This window comes from Canis lupus, chromosome 15 (genome assembly GCF_003254725.2).
Source record: "Canis lupus dingo isolate Sandy chromosome 15, ASM325472v2, whole genome shotgun sequence".
Classification (NCBI taxonomy): domain Eukaryota; kingdom Metazoa; phylum Chordata; class Mammalia; order Carnivora; family Canidae; genus Canis; species Canis lupus.
The window spans coordinates 61,191,537-61,207,194 of NC_064257.1; the positions used below are offsets into that span (position 1 = coordinate 61,191,537).

Below are 15,658 nucleotides of genomic sequence, written 5' to 3' on the forward strand. Positions count from 1 at the left end.
AGGAAGTTGCGCAGTCACGTCGGTCCGCACGCAGGCGGCCGATTGCGTCACCGCGTACCTAGAGGATCCAGGTGAGCGGGCCTGTCCCTGAGCCGGCGTCCGATTAGGGTGTGCCCCGGGCTTGCCTAGGGTGGGGCAGTGCCCTACGCAGGTGGGCAGAGGCGGGGGCAGCACCAGGTGGAGTCAGTCCTGCTCTGCTTGTCCAGGGGTGGGGGGGATTTTGTTAAATTTCCTGGGTCCCACAGCCCGAGGCTCCGGGAGGCCCGAGTCACCGTCAGGCCTGAGGCACCGTGAGGCCCGCGGCTCGGTCAGGCCCGCGGCTGTGGGCGGCCAGTCCCCCCCCGGGAAGCGCTCCTGAGGAGGGGCCCGCGGCCGCCCGCTCCCGTCCGGGCTCGGAGGCCCCGTCACCGCCGCGTGTGTGGACGGCCCCGGGGCCGGGTCACCGCCCGGGCGGCACAGCTCCCGCCGGAGTCCTGGGCGGCCTGGCGGCGGCTTCCCCGCGGGGTCCGCCCCGCGGCCGGGAGGGCGAGGACAGCGGGGTGGGGCCCGGGCGCTCCCCTCCGGCTGCTCCGCGGGCCGGGCACGGGGCGGGCCTCCCAGCACGGGCGGGGGCTCCGGCCCACAGGGCCCGGCCTCGGCGTCCGCCCGCACCGCCCCGGGCCGCCCGCGCGCCCTCACGCGCACCCTCGCCGCCCCGAACGAAGACCCCCGGGCCGTCCTCAAGCTGTTGGTTGGCTTTAGTTTATTTTATTTTATATTTTTTTAAGATTTTATTTATTTATTCACGAGACACACAGCGAGAGAGGCAGAGACCCAGGCCCCACGCGGGAGCCGCCGCGGACTCGATCCGGGCCCGGGGTCACGCCCTGGGCCGAAGGCGGCGCCGTTGGCTCGTCTTAAGAGCTGAGCGCAGGCCCATGTCCTGAGCAGTCCCCAGGTGGGCTCTGTGCTGGCTTCACACACTTTTACCGCGATAGTGCACGAAAAGATGCTTTCCCTCCTGCCTGTTTCCTGGTTTTAGATATATGAATCACGAACCTACCTTTTGCTTTCCTTTTGTTTCTGTTGGGCAACTTTTTTTTTTTTTTTTTTTTGAGAGAGAGGGTCTTAAAGATTTTATTTATTCGACAGAGAACACAAGCGGGGGAGCAGCGGGGAGGGGGAGGGGGAGGCGCCCGACATGGGACTCAATCCCAGGACCCGACATGGGACTCAATCCCAGGACCCGGGGATCCGACCTGAGCTGAAGGCAGGTGCTTAGCCAACTGAGCCACCCGGGTGCCCCCCCCCCCCCATCAACTATTTTTGACAACTTCTCTGGTACTATAACATGGTCACTCTAATAAAGAAAATAGGCACATAGAGATGACTGGTGTAACCCTCTCCCCTAATCCCTTACCGATACAGGAGACCCACTCACCCCCCTAACACGCATGTTAACTGTTGTGCCCAAGATTGCGAATCCGAGAAACCACCAAGGAGCTGACACCGATGCAAGAGCACGAGGGTTTATTAGCGAGCTCGAGCTTGGGTCCAAGTGTGCCCGACACAGCGGAGCAAGGACTTGGACCCCGAAGTGGGTTACAGCTGGGTTTTTTAAAACTTTATTTTTTTATTTATTTTTTTATGATAGAGAGAGAGAGGCAGAGACACAGGCAGAGGGAGAAGCAGGCTCCATGCACCGGAAGCCCGACGTGGGATTCGATCCGGGTCTCCAGGATCTTGCCCTGGGCCAAAGGCAGGCGCCAAACCACTGCGCCACCCAGGGATCCCCACAGCTGGGTTTTTTATAGGCTGGTCTAGGGGATTTCCAGAAGGGGTGGAGGAATTCTAAGATGGGACTTTCTTCCAGGGGCGTTGGGCTCTGTTGTCTTTGGGATATGGGATTACCTGCCGAGAACATTGAGGACATTCTGCAGTTTTTCCCCTTAAAGTTCAGCTCTTATTCACAGGGAACTAAGATGGCTGTACTTGTGCTAATGCTAAACTTGAGGTGGGATGGCCTTAATTTTTCTCGGCCTCCACAAACAGTGCTTTTTTTTAATTTGTAGTGACTTCTTGGCATAGAAACATCAAGTCTTTTTATGTGAACTAATTTGTAATAAGGGCAACATTAGGGACAGGAAAATTAGAAGAAAGTAGACCATAAGGATCCCTGCAAGCATATTAAGGATTCTAGAACACTGGGAAGCCACTGAGGGCCTTGAAGCAGGGAACTGAATGCAGTCCGGTTTCTGGCTCATTGGCTCTGTAACTCTGACATTCAGATCAGTGGTGTGAGCTGGAGATCTAAATTTAGGAGGCCTCGGTAAGTGCTTAGAACCTGAAGCACTGGGATCCCTGGGTGGCGCAGCGGTTTGGTGCCTGCCTTTGGCCCAGGGCGCGATCCTGGAGACCCGGGATCGAATCCCACATCGGGCTCCCGGTGCATGGAGATAGAGCCTGCTTCTCCCTCTGCCTGTGTCTCTGCCTCTCTCTCTTTCTGTGACTATCATAAATTAAAAAAAAAAAAAAAAAAAAAGAACCTGAAGCTCTGGGAGTAAAAAAGAAAACTTAGAGAAGAATATATAGTGAAAAATCACAAAATTCATAGGACTGGCTGAGAAGCTGCCAGAAGACTGAGGAGCAGGGACTAGCTAGGAAGGAGGATGGAAGATTATTTTTCCTCCCCTACCTACAAGTGTGGAGGGGTCCAGAAATACAAAATTGAGAACCACGGTCTTAAAGCTTAGAAGGAAAGAGAATGGAATACAGACCACAAGAGGAATATTTGGTCTTTAACCTAGACAGGTGATTCCTTAACTTAAAAAAAAGGTAAAGAGGATGAATGGTGTGGTGTCTAGAGGGTGCCTCTCCATCGGATGTGGGCCAACGATTGATTGGGTGGTGGGAGGTGAAAGTTCACCAGACAGAATGAAGGAGAGAGAACTTTCTTAAATACACCTCAGGGGAGCAGTGAGCAGGACCCCAGAGGAGGGGCTGTCTGCAACAAGCCAGTGGGTGGGGGCTGCATTTAAAGGGGGAGGATGAGGAAGCATGGCGACCGATGGAATCTTCCAGTTTTTGGTGACTGCCCAGGTGTAAGTAGCCCATTGGTCAGTTAGGCTTATGTATCTTTTTTTTTTTTTTAAGATTGATTGATTGATTTATGATAGACAGTGAGAGAGAGAGAGAGAGAGACAGGAGGAGGGAGAAGCAGGCTCCCTGCAGGGAGCCGGATGTGGGACTCGTCCCGGGACTCCAGGATCGCGCCTTGGGCTAAAGGCAGGCGCTAAACCGCTGAGCCACCCAGGGATCCCCAGCTTATGGATCTTTTTAGGTGGGTCACCTGATGGGCCTGTCGGTATTTGGCCAAGGGGGGGCCCGTGGGCCCTTTCTGCATGCCACCCCTCAAGCCTATTTGCCCACAAGTGGCCTCTACAGATGGGATGAGATTTGGGGCTTCTAAACTCATGAGAGGTTGAGGGATTTCCTATCTGATAGACTATATTTTAAACTACATAGTTACATTTTTATCTACATATTCATTACAATGTTTTTCTTGATATAATTACTGTAAGACATTTAAAATTTTATGGGTTCTGCGTTTCAAGTCATGCTTAGTCATGGATGTGCCAAAATTATAAAAATGGTAGTCAATTTAAAATATATATATATTTTATGTATTTTTTTGAGAGAGAGCATGAGCAGTGTTGGGGCAGAGGGAGAGGGAGAAGCAGACTTCCTGCTGAGCAGGGAGCCAGACTCCCAGGACCCTGAGAGATCATGACCTGAGCTGAAAGCAGGCACTTAACTGATTGAGCCACCCAGGTGCACCTCTGATATTTTCTTAACATTTTTATATTAAGGTTAATGTTATATATCAACCTGATTGGACATGGGGTGCCCAGATTAAACGTTTCTGGGTGTGACTGTGAGGGTGTTTCTAGGGGAGATTAGCATTTGAGTCAGTGGATGGATACAAGAGGATTGCCCTCCCTTATGTGGGTGGCCTTCATCCCACCTGTTGAGGGCTTGAATAGAATAAAAAAGGCAGAGGACAGAGGAATTCACTTTTTTTTTTCCTGCTTACTTGAACTATATCTCTCATTTACCTTTGGATTCACCACTGGCTTTCTTAGATTTCTGTTTGTAAACAGCAGATCACCAGCCATTTCCTCATAATATGTGTGGCTTCTGTATTTATATATAGGTATCTCCTTTCTCTCTATATAGATAATATATATTGATAATATATACTATTCTGTTTTCAAAAGTATGAAGTATATTAGTCAGGGATCTTCAGAGGGACGGAAGATAGATATCTTCTGTTCCCTGACTAATAAATCTATAATGTGTTAGATCTAAAGTAGATCTAAAGTAGAACACTATCATAAATATATGCTCCTTAAGAAAATTCAAGTGTTATAGGAATATATAATTTAGAAGATGAAAGACTGGGGCGCCTGGGTGGCTCAGCGGTTGAGCCTCTGCCTTTAGCTGAGGTCATGATCCCCGGGTCCAGTCCCACGTGGGGCTCCCTGCATGGAGCCTACCTCTCCCTCTGCCTGTGTCTCTGCCTTTCTTTCTCTCTACATCTCTCATGAATAAATAAATAAAATCTTAAGAAAAAAAAAAAAAGAAAATGAAAGACTAAGTCCACAAAAGAACCCCTGTAATCATCTAACAGAATTGGCATGTATCCTCCACCGTCTTTTTTTTTTTAAGATTTTATTTATTTATTCATGAGAGACAGAGAGAGACACAGGCAGAGGGAGAAGCAGGCTCCATGCAGGGAGCCTGATGTGGGACTCGATCCCGGGACTCCAGGATCATGCCCTGGGCCGAAGGCAGGCACCAAACCGCTGAGCCACCCAGGGATCCCCCTCCACTGTCTTTATTATATAAAAGTTATACATGCGTATACTTCAAAGCCAAAAAGTTCTTTTTCTTTTTTTTTTTATATTTTTTTTAAATTTTTATTTATTTATGATAGTCACAGAGAGAGAGAGAGAGAGGCAGAGACACAGGCAGAGGGAGAAGCAGGCTCCATGCACCGGGAGCCCGACATGGGATTTGATCCCGGGTCTCTAGGATCGCGCCCTGGGCCAAAGGCAGGCACCAAACCGCTGCGCCACCCAGGGATCCCAAAGCCAAAAAGTTCTATACAACTTATAAAAAACTGCATTCTCTAGCCTGCCTGACTACTCTTTTCTCAGAGATAACTACTTCTAGCTCTTCAGAGCATCTTTTGGTATTTATCTCCATATTTCTTAATAATGTTCTTCTATTGCTACTTGTTTTCTCAGGTTCACCCACTGTCTACCAACCTCTACCTCTCCATCCCAACGACACACGTGCCGTCTTTTTTCTCCAAACCTCCCATTTAGTTTTACTTTATTTTTTGTTAACTGAATATTCAGTTTAAGTTATGAGAGTGAATGTTCTGGTGACTTTTTTTTCTCTGATCGCTTTTCCTTTTCTACTCACGTTACTTTTTCTCAAGTTAATCTTCCTCCTTTGAGGTTAGTGTTCTCTGTATTATTTATTACTACTTGTTAGTGCACAAACTGCTGATTCTCTGTGTCTCTCAAACACCAAGGAGGACATGATTTTTTTTGCCCTGAACACAGGCAAGTATGGTCTTGCCATTTACTGAAATGGGGAAGATCGGTGGAGCAGGCTTGGGGTAGGGAAGATCAGGAGTTCAGTTCCGAACATATTAATTTTGAACTGTCTGTAAGCTATCCAAGTGTCAGCCATACAATTGGACCAGCAGTTCCGGAGTTGAGGAGAAAGTCTGGCAATATAGTATTGGGGAATTATTTAGGCAGTGATGCTGGATGGAATCAGAAAGGTGTGCAAACAGATGAGAAGAGGGCCCAGGACTGAACCCCAAGGCTCTCTGAACCTTGAAAATTCAGGAAGTTAGAAACTGGGTTTCAACCAGAATGCCAGCCATAGCTTATCTCTCCAGATTTCAACTAAAAACCTGGACAAAATACAAATGCAATTATCTGAGTCCTCCAAAAAGTAAATAGTGGCAGACAGGCTGGGTGGGGAAGTTATACCTGAAGAGCGACCGGTAAGGTGGTAGTGACTTTCCTGGGACTTTTCCCTTTTTATCTCCCAGGGGTAATGTGAGTGAGATAATGAATCAAAGACAGTAGAAACTCGGAGAGCAGTCCATCTTGTGAGAGGACCAAGAAAAAGACCCCAGAGAATGTGATTTCTTTTTCTTTTTCCTTCTCTCCCAGTTCTGCCCAGAAGCCAGACCTAACTCTAATTGGAGATCTGCACTCCCAGGCAGTGGGAACCAGGAAAAGGTACCGTTCCTTGCAAGGTGTGGTGGAGGATCCCCCTGTTATTTTTCTCCCTTGCTGCTTTGTCCATAGTGTAGGCCCATTTGTTCAGAATGGCACAATTACACAGGATGTTAAATTTGCAAGAAAACCCCAGCTATCTGGCCACAGGTAATTCGAAAAGGGAGTCAGAGTGGGGAGGAAAGGAGGAGACAACTGGAGAAGGGAATTCCCTTTCTGTGACTATTTCCAGCCTCACCCTACAGAGCTGAGCATAAGGGAACAACCCGAAGAAGCAAAGCAAATGCTTTGAGAAATGGGACTACAGCGTAAACCCCTAGGAAGTCCCAGAGTACTCCTGAGTTGCTCACACAAGGGGCAGATAAATATAAAAAGAACTCTTAAAAACCAGCACTAAAAAAGCAGGCAACCTGGTAAAAAAAGGGATAAATTATTAGAACAGGCATTTTATCAAAGAACACAAACAGATGGCAAATAAGCACACGAAAAGATGCTCAAGATCGTACATTCGTCACTGGTTACATGAAAATAAAGAACACAGTAAGTTACTACTATACACCTAGTAAGAAGAGCTAAAATTTTTCAAAAGTTATAATTCAAGGACTGGCAAGTATGCAGAGAAACTGGAATTTTTATTGTACTGCTGGTAGGAATGCAAAATGGTCCAGTTATTTTGGAAAATAGTTTGGCAATTTCTTATAAAGCTAAAGGTATACCTACTATATCGCTCAGCAATCTCTCCCATAGGTATTTACCCAAATGAAATGAAAACATCAGTTAAATGAAGTTCACACAAAAACGTTAATGCAAATGTTTCCAGCACATTTATTCATAGGGAGCTTCAAACGGGGAGCAACCCAAATGCAACGGATAAACTGTGGTATGCCCTGGGAACACCACTCGGCAAGAAAAAGGGACGAACTACTGATAATCATAACATACATGGATCCCAGATGCATTACACTAAGTGAAAGCAGACGGACCTAAGGGCCACGCACTCTATGATTCTATTTATATGACATTCTGGAAAAGACAAGACTAGGCAGATGGCAAACAGGTCAGTCTTCGTCAGTGGTTATTAATCAGGGAAGGGTTTAATTCCAAAGGGACTATAGAATTTGATATTTTGGGGGCAAAGGCTGATGAAGTTATTTATCTTGATTATTGTAATGCCTTCCTATTGCTGCTGTAACAAATTACTCACACATTTGTGGCTAGCACCCCCCACCCTCACCTCATCTCAGCCTCCCCTGTCAACCTATTACTCTTGTGGTATTGGTCATACAACTCTCGCTGCACTTTTTTCAAAAGTCACAGAGCTTCACACCAACAGTGAATTTGGCTGTATGTAAATGTTAAAACTGGGTCTAGAAAACGGGGAACCAGCAGAGGAGACTGAGAAGAAATTACCAGGAAGGTGAGAAGGAGCCAAACGTTCGTGGTGCCCTGGAAGCCAGGTAAAGAAAGTGCATTAGGGAGGGCATGAACTCGGATGTGATTGCTGAGATCCAGCATGGGGAGGGGTGCGTACTGAGCAACATGGAAGCCTCCAGTCAACTACTTGACAGCAGGAGTTTCTGGGGAGCAGTGGAAGCAAAAGCCAGAGAGGTGTGTGGGTTCAAGAGAGAACTGAAGAAATAAAGACAGTTAACAAAGACCAGTGCCACTCAAGTAGCCAGTCCTTGAACCATTACCGGAGAGTTACTGGTCCTGTAGGAGATCAGGAGAACACACAGGGTTTAAACTAACAACCTGGACACCTGGGGGGCTCAGGGGTTGAGCATCTGCCTTCCGCTCAGGGGGTGACCCCAGGGTCCTGGGGTGGAGCCTCATGTCCCTCCAGCTCTCTGCTCAGTGCGGAGTCTGCTTCTCTCCCTCTGCTCCACGTCCCCGCCCCCCCCCCCCCAGTTCAATCTCTCGCAAATAAAATCTTTTTTAAAAAGCAAATGAAATAAACCTTCCCTCGTGTAACTTTTCACATATGAATATTTTTGTAGGAAAGATGATTGGGGTCAAAATTATTGGGTCAAGTTACCACTAAGAATGCTTTTCCCCATATTTGCCCATTATTGGTATATCCATTTGTGCACACTCCTGCCAAGATTGGATATAAACAATCTCTATTCTTGTTACTCTGGCTTGCAAATATACCATTTATTTTTTAAATTTAAATTAACATATAATGTATTATCAGTTTCAGAGGTGGAGGTCAGTGATTCATGAGTCTTATATAACACCCAGGGCTCGTAACATCACGCGCCCTCTTTTTTTTTTTTTAATTTTTATTTATTTATGATAGTCACACAGAGAGAGAGAGGCAGAGACACAGGCAGAGGGAGAAACAGGCTCCATGCACCGGGAGCCTGACGTGGGATTCGATCCAGGGTCTCCCGGATCGCGCTCTGGGCCAAAGGCAGGCGCCAAACCACTGAGCCACCCAGGGATCCCTCACGCACCCTCCTTAATGCCCATCACCCAGTTACCCCATCCCCCACCGGCTCCCCTCCAGTGACCCTCAGTCTGTTTCCTCTGGTTAAGAGTCTCTTACTGGTGGTTTGTCTTCTATTTCCCTGATCGGTGGACTGTTTTTTCACATGATTTTTGGGCACTATGCTTCATCTGTGAGCTGCATGTTCTTTGCTTTGCCTTTTAAAATCTTAAATGTAGGGGTGCCTGGGTGGCTCAGTTCAGTCAAGCGACCTATCCTTGGTTTTGGCTTAGGTCCTAATCTCAGGGTCCTTAGATCAAGCCCCCCGCCCTCATCGAGTCCCCCCACTTTGGGCTCTACACTCAGTGTAGAGTCTGCTTGTCCCTCTCCCTCTGCTCCTTCCCCCACTCTCAAATAAATAATTTAAAAATCTTAAATATAATATTTGTTTTAAAAATATTTTTTTATTTATTCGTGAGAGACACAGAGAGAGAGGCAGAGACACAGGCAGAGGGAGATGCAAGCTCCATGCAGGGAGCCTGATGAGGGACTCGATCCCGGATCCTGGGATCACGCCCTGGGCTGAGGGCAGACACTCAACTGACGAGCCACCCAGGCGCTCCTAAATGTAATACCTGAATAGGTATAAAAGCCAAGTTTCAGGGATCCCTGGGTGGCGCAGCGGTTTAGCGCCTGCCTTTGGCCCAGGGCGCAATCCTGGAGACCCAGGATCGAATCCCATGTTGGGCTCCCGGTGCATGGAGCCTGCTTCTCCCTCTGCCTATGTCTCTGCCTTTCTCTCTCTCTCTCTCTCTGTGATTATCATAAATAAAAATTAAAAAAAAAAAGCCAAGTTTCAAAATTCGAAAGGTAAAAAGGGATTGTACAATGAAATCTCGCTCCCACTCATCTCCTAGCTGCCCAGTTTCGCCCACCACAGGTTGGCAGAGGTGGACTGTGAGTTCCAACTCTAAGTCACATGGCTGGTCTTGCAGGCAACCGGCTCCTATCTTTAGGGGATTTCCAAAAGTCACCTCAATAACAAACTCAAGTACCCCTGAAAGGGGCTTGTTATGAACAAGACACTCCTTTCACTTTTGCAGCTCTCCAACTATTTAGAAACCCACTGAAAGACCAGCAGAAGATGTTCCTAGTGCTCTTAGGAAATTTCAAGGCTTTTAGAAGCTCTATGCCAAATAAATACTTCCTTTTATAAATCACAAATTGCAGACAGTGACGTTAATTGTAAATATTTTTTATTTTTTTATTTTTATTTTTTTTAAATTTTTATTTATTTATGATAGTCCCAGAGAGAGAGAGAGGGGGGGGGGGGGGCAGAGACACAGGCAGAGGGAGAAGCAGGCTCCATGCACCGGGAGCCAAATGTGGGATTCGATCCTGGGTCTCCAGGATCGTGCCCTGGGCCAAAGGCAGGTGCCAAACCGCTGCGCCACCCAGGGATCCCTGTAAATATTTTTTAACCCAGTTTTCTATTTGTCTTTTAATTTTTGGTATATGCATCTCATAACCATTTTTGCCAAGGGGAAATTTAAATTTTTATGTAGTTAAATATATCAGGTTTTTCCTTTGTGGCTTCTGCACCAGTCTTAGAAAAAGTTACTTTATTCTGAAATGATTTTAAAAACCTCTCCCATTATTTATAGAACTTTTATAGTTTTATTTTAAACAGTGAAATCTTTGAATCAGCTAGAATTTATTAGATATGAATTTTAAGGTGGAGATCTAATAATCTGTTAACCTAAAGAAAGAGGTAAACTGAAGCAAGCTCAAATTATCAGAAATTGAGTCTCTCTGGGAATAGCAGAGGAGTTGCAATTCAGGAAATGCATGCTCTAGGGGATCCCTGGGTGGCCCAGTGGTTTAGCACCTGCCTTTGGCCCAGGGCGTGATCCTGGAGTCCCAGGATCGAGTCCCACATCGGCCTCCCCGCATGGAGCCTGCTTTCTCTCCCTGTGTCTCTGCCTCTGTCTCTCATGAATAAATAAATAAAAATCTTAAAAAAAAAAAAAAAAAAAAAAGGAAATGCATGCTCTAGCAAGCTACAGGTGAATTTGTTAAGGATTTGGGGCGGGCTGTATTCATGGGCAAGGAGTAGGGGTGTGCATCCAGCTAGAGTTCAAACTAAGTTCATTGGCATAAGGATGGGGAGAGATTCTTGGTGGATGTTCATTGGTCAGGAGCTAAGTCTATCCTCTGTAAATCAGGCATTTATGGAAAACCAGTCTCAGTTCTTAAGTTCCATGCTTCTAAAAGGCACGTGAGGTTCTCTATTTCATGTCTTCCAGTTTCATTTTAGATGGAAATCCTTCCACAAACCTATTTTTTCCCTTAATGGTTTTCCTAGTTGTTTCAACACTATTTACTGAATGAACTAACTTTTTGGTGGTGATTATAGTGTCACCTTTATATCCTAAACTCCCATCTACACTTTAGTCTGTTTCTACATTTCTTTTTTTGATACACTGATTATTTGCAGACAGTATCTCACTGTTTTAATTATACTGTTATAATATCTCTGATATCTTAGCACTAGTCCTCATAGATAGCTTAACCAAGGGAGAACTGTCATGTTTACAATGTCAAGTCTCTGAGGATGTGTCAAGCCTTTTTTTTTTTTTTTTTTTAAGATTTTATTTATGAGAGAGAGAGAGAGAGACAGCATAAGTGGCAGTGGGGGGTGGGTGGGAGAGGGAGAAGCAGGCTCCCTGCTGAATGTGGAGCTGAAAGTGGGGGGCCTCCACAAGGAGGGTGGATCGATAGGGTAGGGAGGAGGCTTAATTTCACAACCTTGAGATCACAACCTGATCTGAAGGAGATGCTTAACCAACTGAGCCACCCAGGTGTGCCTGTATCATGCCTTTTCATGTCTTATATCTTTTAGTAATGTTTTCAAGTTTTCTTCAAAAAAAAAAAATCTGGATATTTAATCTTTTTTTTGTGGTTATTATTATAAATGGGGCCTTTTTTTGAATTGCAACTCCTAGTCAGTAGTTGCTTATAAAAAGCAATAGACTTTTACATATTAATTTCGCTCCCAGCCACCTTATTGAATTGTCTTATTTCTGTATATTTTGTAATAGCTTTCCCAATAGGTCCTTTGGAGTTTTCTGTATCTTCAATCATATTATCTGCAAAAGTGGTAATTTTATCACTTCCTTTTCAAATTTTATAGTTCTATGTATTCTTTTTCTTACATACATATTTTGTTAGAACCTCCAGAATAAGAAGTGTGGATGTTCTTATTTCTGATGTTACTCCACACGTCTATTTCCTGCTTTGTTTTCTGTTGCATTCTTTTCAAATGAAAATCTTATGTAGGATAATTATTTTATCTTTTCTTTTAAATCTTTGCTATATCTGAAAATTTTTTTAAATTTATTTTTATTTTTATTTATTTATGATAGTCACACAGAGAGAGAGATAGAGAGAGAGAGAGGCAGAGACATAGGCAGAGGGAGAAGCAGCCTTCAGGCAGGGAGCCCGACGTGGGATTCGATCCCAGGTCTCCAGGATGGCGCCCCAGGCCAAAGGTAGGCGCCAAACCGCTGTGCCACACAGGGATCCCTATATCTGAAATTGATAGGATGACATTCTAGTCAGGAGAGAGAAACAAAGTGAATGAGTAAATTATGTAATATTTTAGATGGTAAGTACACTGGGAAACAACTCAAACAGGGTGCAGGGGAAGAAAAAATTTCCCTCTTCCCTTCTGGATTCCTTGGCTGGTCTAATAATAAAATAGACCTAAGACATATTGACAAGAGAAAAACTAATTTAATTTCATACATACAAGAGCCGCATTAAAAGGGTGACTCAAAGAAGTGACCAAAGCAGGAAGCCTTTAAACCTTTTAGACAAAGAAACAATACATTTATAAAAAATTAACAAGACAAAGGGGTTTGAGCTTGGGGGTAGTGAATAGGTAAAGAAGTAAAAAGGTTTGTTTATATAGTCTCTAGCCCTAAATCCCATCTCTGGTCATATGGATGTCTTCTAACCTCCTAGTACAGGGAGGACACCTTTCACGTGGGAGATTTATAATCTCCTTTCAGAGGGACAGAGAAGGGCCAGTGTTCTTGCATTTGCTGTTTGTTTCTCAAGAATCTTTATTTCAAAATATTCAGTAAGCCAAAGTGGCATACTTTGGGGTAAAAGAGTATAAACCCCTATAAGGGTAAGGGGCTAGAAAGTGCTGAGTGTGGGAAAGGCTGTAATTTTAAATAGTGGGCCAGAGCAGGCCTCACTGAGAAAGTAACACTAACGAAGACTTGAAGGATGAAGGGTATATGGGAATTAATCATTCCAAGTAGACAGAACAGCAACTGCAAGGGTTTGAGGTGGGGATGGACTTCACAATAGAAAAACCACAATATAACTGAAACAGAGTACATAAAGGAAGAGTAGGAAGAGATGAGTTAAGAAGGGTGGGAGGAGGAGCAGATTTTCTAGAGCCCTGGACGTCACCGTCAGGCTTTGGTTTTACTGAGATAGGGAACCATTAAACCATTAGAGTAACATGATCTGATGGATATTTTAGAAGAATCTCTTTGCTACTGTATTAAATACCGATGTTTTGGGAGTGTGGGGGGAGGGGATTGTGGCGGTTAGAAGCTAAAACACCACTTAAGAGACTATTACAAAAATCCATGTAAAGATGATGGATTCTGGATCTGTTTTAAAGGAAAAGCCAGCAGGATTTGCTGAGAGACTGTGGGATGTCAGGGGTAGAGGAACCATCACTGTGGAGAGACAGAGAAGGCTGTGAAGGACATCCCAGCTTTGGATATGTTATGTTTGTGAGATGTCTTGGACATTAATTAGAGCTCTAGATGAGGCAGCTAGGTATATGAGTCTAGAGTTCAAGAAGGTACACATTTGGGAGTTGCCAGCTTGTAGACTGTACTAAAGCCACAAGATTACCAAGAGAGTGAGTACTGATGGAGAAGAAAGAGACCCAGGGATTGAGCTGTGGTGTACAATAAGAAAAGGAACCTGCAAAGGACACAGAACAAGAAGCCAATGAGTTTGGAAAACAAGCACGAGTTTGCTGTGTCTTGAAAGCCAAAATGAAGAAGATGAATCCTGGAAGAGTGCTCAGCTGAGTCTACTCCTGCTGATGGGCTTAGGAAGAGGAGACCTATGCATCCATTCCTAGCTCAAGCCACACAGAAGGGTGTTCTTGGTAACCTTGAGAACAGTTTCAGTGTAGTAATAGGGTGAAAAGTGAGACTGGATTAAAAATGCAGAGAGAATTAGAGACAGCCTTCCTTGGTTTACAAATGAAGCTATTTTCCTTATGGAACCTAGGGCATGTTTAGAGATTTTTGTGATTTGTGATTGTCATTTATTTAATGTCTGTTTCCTTAAAAATGTAAGACCTATGAAACCATCTCTGATCAAGTTGTGAAGTCCCTAAAGTAAGTCTTTCTGTAAAAAGGATGGGGAAAGAACATAAAGTTCATTTCATTTGCCATTTGGTTTTCTGGATGGTGCAGTACACAGAAGTTAAAATTTCTCCGTAAGTCATATTAATGTAAGAATGCTCCATGAGGTCTAATTTACAGAAGAATAATCAAACTTATCAAACCCAATGGTCGGTTTCCTTGTCTGTGTTCACTTTGATCTTCCTTCCCTCTACTCCCACCTCCCACACCATCATTAGAATGTAGACTCCACAAGAACAGGAACCTTCACTGTCTTATTGATTCCTGAACTCCCAGGACCTAGAATACGCTCTGGCACATGGTCAGTTCTCAATGAAATGCTAAGTGTTCAATGAAATGAAACACATGGTATGGAGACATTTTTGGCTGTAACAGCTGGGGGTGCGCAGGGGCATCCAAGAGCCAGAAATACCAATTAAAGCTTCCTAAAATTCACAGGACAGCTCCTCACAGCAAAGATAATCCAACCTGAAATGTCCATAGTGCCAAGGTTGGGGAATGCTGCCTTAGAGCAAAAAGAAGTTGCTTGATTCACTTATGACTTGGGTTTGAGTCCCTGGAAGAAGAGCAGAGCCCGCAGCAGAAACCTGGGTATATTAAAATTCACTCACGACACTGCTGGCTCTCACACAAGAATGCATCAGGCGTGGCTTTTAGAGATTCAATTTTGTGAACTCAAAGCAATGAAAGATTTCCAAGAAACATAAACTGAGGACTATCCTTATATCGAAAGGGATATTATATTTAAGAAAAAGAATATCCCAGTAGAATAATAAGAAAAAGACCTGATCTATACACATCACAAAAGACAGATAAAAGGCCAAGGAATATGGAGGAAAATGCTCAACTTCATTAATATTTAAGGAAATGCAATGTGCAACAATGATGTATTTTTTAATCAGATGGGCTAGACTTGAACAGACTGATAACAGCCACAACGGGTGAGAGTAGGGGGACGATAAGCACTGTTGGTACAAGTCCTTGGTAGCAGGATTTCAAATTATTTTTCTCCTTATGTTTTTCAATATTGCTCTTTTTAAAAAGGGAGCTTTTAACTTTTAAGTCACAATGCTATTGTCATCTGAAACAAAATCCTCCAATTATAGAAATATAGGTATTCCATGTATATACATATATACTCTTTAAAAAAATAGATTTTATTTATCTATTAGAGAGAGAGAGGGCAGGGGCAGAGGGAGAAGCAGGCTCCCCACTGAGCAGGGAGCCGGCTGCAGGGCTCCATCCTAGGACCGCGGGATCATAACCTGAGCTGAAGGCAGACGCTTAGCCGACTGAGCCCCCCAGGCGCCCCCCACACACATACTCTCAAAAAAATGTAGCTATACCTCCTAGTTCAGGGCCAAATCTTTCTGCCACGGAGCCTTCCTCCACATTGTACTATAATCTGATCCTCTTGAAAATAACACTGACCCTGTCACTTCCTTGCTTGGCACTCGCCGGTG

General features: G+C 44.7%; 1 long non-coding RNA gene across 2 annotated transcripts in view; it reads left to right on the top strand.

The window, feature by feature from the left end:
• The window catches only part of LOC112654334 (uncharacterized), an 18,144-nt gene continuing 2,486 nt past the window's right edge, over positions 1-15,658 (top strand). Inside the window, exons 1-3 of one of the 2 annotated variants that reach the window (XR_003132928.3) lie at positions 1-71; positions 6,237-6,305; positions 7,123-7,359. This is a non-coding gene — a long non-coding RNA (uncharacterized LOC112654334). The other variant, XR_004805304.2, reaches the window with a different exon arrangement.